This window comes from Antechinus flavipes, chromosome 3 (genome assembly GCF_016432865.1).
Source record: "Antechinus flavipes isolate AdamAnt ecotype Samford, QLD, Australia chromosome 3, AdamAnt_v2, whole genome shotgun sequence".
In the NCBI taxonomy this organism is placed as follows: domain Eukaryota; kingdom Metazoa; phylum Chordata; class Mammalia; order Dasyuromorphia; family Dasyuridae; genus Antechinus; species Antechinus flavipes.
The window spans coordinates 182,825,275-182,830,365 of NC_067400.1; positions in this window are offsets into that span (position 1 = coordinate 182,825,275).

Here is a 5,091-nt window from a genome sequence, read left to right on the forward strand (position 1 = left end):
TGAGATATTTTAAAGCAAAAACTACCAAATTACAGCCTATCAGTCAAAATCAGCTCACGTCTATTTTTGTACAACCAATGAATTAAGAATGTTTTTAACATTATTAAATAAAATTTTATTGTAATACAACAACACTTATTCATTTGCATATTGTCCATGGCTATTTTCATGCCATAATAACAGAGTTGTGTAGTAACACAACTACTACAGAACAGAACTGTGTGTGGTGGCAATGATTATAGCTTGAAGCATCCTGCCAGATAGCATTTTATTACTATATCCAGTGCATAACCATCATATCAAAACAATAAGAGGATAGAGAAGCTTTATCACAATTTTTTAAGTTTCTGACTGAGATCAAAATTTTTCTGAACAAGAATACTACCCTCAATCACAATTATTGAGCACTGAATGGTTTTGGAAATTAACCTTTAGTGCAGGCTTAAGAAAATTTCTTAATGAAAATCAAACTAAAATTACAAGTCCAATTAGTACTTATGAATATATGGTAAAGAGATTTGACAATTGAATCACAAGTAATGTCAAACTGCTTTATAGACTTTCTATGCTGTCAAAAGTTAAAAAGCTGGAAAGTGGTGTTGTAAAGGCAGAAATTTGCCCAATCTTTTCCCAAACCACTTCAAATTTTTAAAAATAATGATTGCAAACAAATTTTAGAGCATTGGAACACCCAAAAAAGACAGAATAAAACATTTTCCAGTCTAAGACAACTTAGAAGTTCAACAGAAAAAGTCTGTGCTTCCAGGGTGGGAGTCCAGCGTGCAGCCTCAGCCCAGTCCCCAATTCCAGCCCCAGCCCCAGCAGCTGGAACAGGTCTAGGGATCTCTAAATCCTCAGCAATACGGGCAGTATCTAGAACGCTCAGCCCAGAGACACTAAAGATGACTTAGAACATCAACAGAAAAGCTTTGTGGAACCAGAGTGAGCCCTGAGCGGGCAACCCCAGTGCAAGCTGTACCATTGTAGCCTCAACCCCAACCCTAGCCCCAGCATCAGCAAATAAGTACTCTACTTATATCATATACTACAAATGGTATATTTGACCCAAGAATAAAAGATTGTACCACCTTAAAAATTAGAGGAAAATTGATAGAGGTAATATGACATAACTATGGTTAGATAGTAAATTCTTTACCATGAAGAAGTGATAAAAGATAAAATAGCTATGTTCATTACACGAAATTCAAAGGTTTTTGTATGTACAAAATCAATGCAAGTAATATAAGAAAAGAAGTTCAAGAACAAAATCTTCCCATCAAATATTTCTAATAGGAATATAAAATCCAATAGTTATAAGAGATTAACACAAATATATATGACCAAGAATCATTCCTCACTGGCTAACAATATGAATAAATAATTCTCAAAAGATTTGCAAACAAATAATTCAAAGCTTGTATCAAATCACTACTAATAAGACAAATTCCAACTAACTTATTTCTGAGTTGTCACCTCAACAAGCAAATTTCAAAAGATGACAAAAATCAATATTGGAAGACAGGAATGATAGTAATAAACAATAGTAGATGCAAGACTTGTTTCAACCATTCTGAAAAGCAATTTGGAATTTTACTAAAAAGAAATGTAAGATGTCTATAAGAGTGATTCAAAGTTCCTATTAATAGGTGTATATACTGAAGTTAAAAACAGGTCCTATGCATAAAAATATTCATAATAACTATTTATATGGAAGAAAAAAACTGGAAACAAAGTGTTACCATAATTGGAGAATGGCTAAATAAGAATTATATGAATTGACATAGAGTGAAATAAGGAGGAAATATATATATCTGTAATAAATGAAAGTCTAAAATAAATTTATAAAATTACATAAATTTATAAAAATACAAATGGAAAAATAAACTGGAAGCAGTGTTATTATATGAATTAAGCATTGACAAAGAAAGGAAAGAAAGGAGAAAGGGGGGAGGACAGAGAGATTGAGATTAAAATTAAAGGTACAGTAGAGAAATTCATGGCTATTCCCTGAGGTGATGTCAAAATGAGATCAAGGACATTGATTTAATACAAGGAATGCCTTATGAGAAGATATTAATTTTTTCAGGAAAGTATAAGATCCTTTCTGAAAAACTATAATCTTTCTATTTCTTAAACTGCATTTAAAAAAAGAAATTGAGTTATACAGCGTTAGGCAACCTTTTTTTCTGCCAAGGGCCATTTGGCAATTTATAACATCTTTCATGGGCCATACATAATTATCAGTTTGTAGAACTCAAAGATGCAGGAGGTTGTTGTATATAGCTTTCAATGATTTGCCTGCAGTTGTCTTACTGGCCATATAATAGGCAGAAGGCTAAACATTTCCCACTCCTGAGTTATGAGATTAGTGAAACTATGATGTGTAGCAACAGGAATAGTTTTATTAAATGGCAGCTAATTGCTTATGAGATGTGACAAAATTTGGGTGTGGAAGTCCCTGTTTGATGCAGCAGCATCAAAAAAAATCTTTCTCATTAGTCTAAAAACCATATAATTATGATTTAATTAAATCATAAATTAAAATGCATCAGACAATCAGCAAAAGTTTCAGAGGCCCAGTTAATATGAAGATATTTCCTTAAAGCAATTCTGTGAATCTTTTCCCATTAATACATGAGTAGGAAATTAGTTTTGCAAATTACCTAGAGGGTACCTTGGTTCTGGAGGGGACAAAATACTGAGCAAAGAAATTTTCATGGGAAATATGATATGGACAAAATCTGAGTGACAGAAGTTGTTCACATCTATTTTTTCACTTGACCCTCAAAAACCCTCTGGAATAGATTGGACAGGTACAGTAATAAGTCCTATATGAATTAAAATTACAGATTCCTAGAATGTTAGAACGTCTCAGACATGTTGTTCAGTAGTTCTGACTCTTTGTGACCTCATAAGTTTTTGTTTGTTTGTTTTTTTTAATAATTATAACTTTTCATTGACAGAACCCATGCCTGGGTAATTTTTTACAATATTATCACTTACACTCACTTCTGTTCCTATTTTTTCCCCTCCCATTCTCTCCCCCTTCCCCCCCCCCCCCCCCACTATGGCAAGCAATCCTAGACATGTTAAATCTGTCACAGTATATCCTAGATACAATATATGTGTGCAGAACTGAACAGTTTTCTTGTTGCACAGGGAGAATTGGATTCAGAAGGTAAAAATAATCCGGAAAGGAAAACAAAAATGCAAACAGTTTACATTCATTTCCCAGTGTTTTTATTTTGGGTGTAGCTGCTTCTGTCCATCATTGATCCATTGAAACTGAGTTAGATCTTCTCTTTGTCAAAGAAATCCACTTCCATCAGAATACATCCTCATACAGTATCATTGTTGAAGTATATAATGATCTCCTGGTTCTGCTCATTTCACTTAGGATCAGTTCATGTAAGTCTCTGCAAGCCTCTCTGTATTCATCCTGCTGGTCATTTCTTACAGAACAATAATATTCCACAACGTTCATATACCACAATTTTCCTAATCATTCTCCAATTGATGGGCATCCATTCATTTTCCAGTTTCTAGCCACTACAAACAAGGCTGCCACAAACATTTTGGCACATGCAGGACCCTTTCACTTCTTTAGTATTTCTTTGGGGTATAAGCCCAGAAGTAACACTGCTAGATTCAAAGGGTATGCACAGTTTGATAACTTTGGGGGCATAATTCCAGATTGCTCTCCAGAATGGTTGGATTCTATCACAACTTCACCAACAATGCATCAGTGTCCCAGTTTTCCCGCATCCCCTCCAACATTCATTATTTTTTCCTGTCATCTTAGCCAATCTGACAGGTGTGTAGTGGTATCTCAGAGTTGTCTTAATTTGCATTTTTCTGATCAATAGTGATTTGGAACACTCTTTCATATGAGTGGTAATAGTTTCAATTTCATCATCTGAAAATTGTCTGTTCATATCCTTTGACCACTTATCAATTGGAGAATGGCTTGATTTCTTATAAATTAGAGTCAATTCTCTATATATTTTGGAAATGAGGCCTTTATCAGAACCTTTAACTGTGAAAATGTTTTCCCAGTTTGTTGCTTTCCTTATAATCTTGTTTGCATTAGTTTTGTTTGTATAAAGGCTTTTTAATTTGATGTAATCAAAATTTTCTATTTTGTGATCAATAATGGTCTCTAGTTCATCTTTGGTCACAAATTTCCTCCTTCTCCACAAGTCTGAGAGGTAAACTATCCTATGTTCCTCTAATTTATTTATAATCTCGTTCTTTATGCCTAAATCATGGACCCATTTTGATCTTATCTTGGTATATGGTGTTAAGTGTGGATCTGTTTTTGTTTGTTTTTTAAAGATACTGGAGTGGTTTGCTATTTTTTTCTCTAATGGATTAAAGCAAATGGACATCAAGTGACTTGCCCAGAGTCACACAGTGAATATCTGAGATTGGATTTGATTTCAGGTCTATCCTAACTCCAGATCTAATGTCCTATCCACTAAACCACCTCACTATTCAGCATCATCTAGTTCAAAGTTTTTAACTTTTTCTGTGTGTTATAGACTTCTTTGGCTGTTAATTAATGCCTATAAACTTCTTCTTAGAATAATGGTTTTAATTGCAAATTTAATCCAAATTTTTAAAACTTGCAAAACTTTTTACAAAAAGTATCTCCTTCCAATGAAATAGCTCCAAAAGCCAAAGAAAACCAGTTCCTTTTGTAGCAAAAAAAAAAAAAAAAAAAAAAGCAAAAACAAACTTAGATTTAAATTAAAATAGACATCTTATGTGAGGATATTATTTCAAGAGTGAGAAAGGATAGAGAAGTAAAAGTGAAAAACTTTAACTACTTCTCAGTTTTCTGCAAAAATAGTCTGAGTTCGAAGTCTTGAAGCTGTGTCTCTTCTCTTCATTGTACCATCCCTTTCATACATTGAGAACTGGAAAGAATCTCAGAATCTCTATGATCTAATCCCCCACTTCGTGGGTGAGGAAACTGAGGCCACATAAAGTATGACAAAAGAAAAAAAGAAGGGGACAGAAGCAGAAAGAAAGTAGGAAACTTTTTGAACCATTAGCACTGACTAGAAAGTAGGACAGAAGACTTAAAGC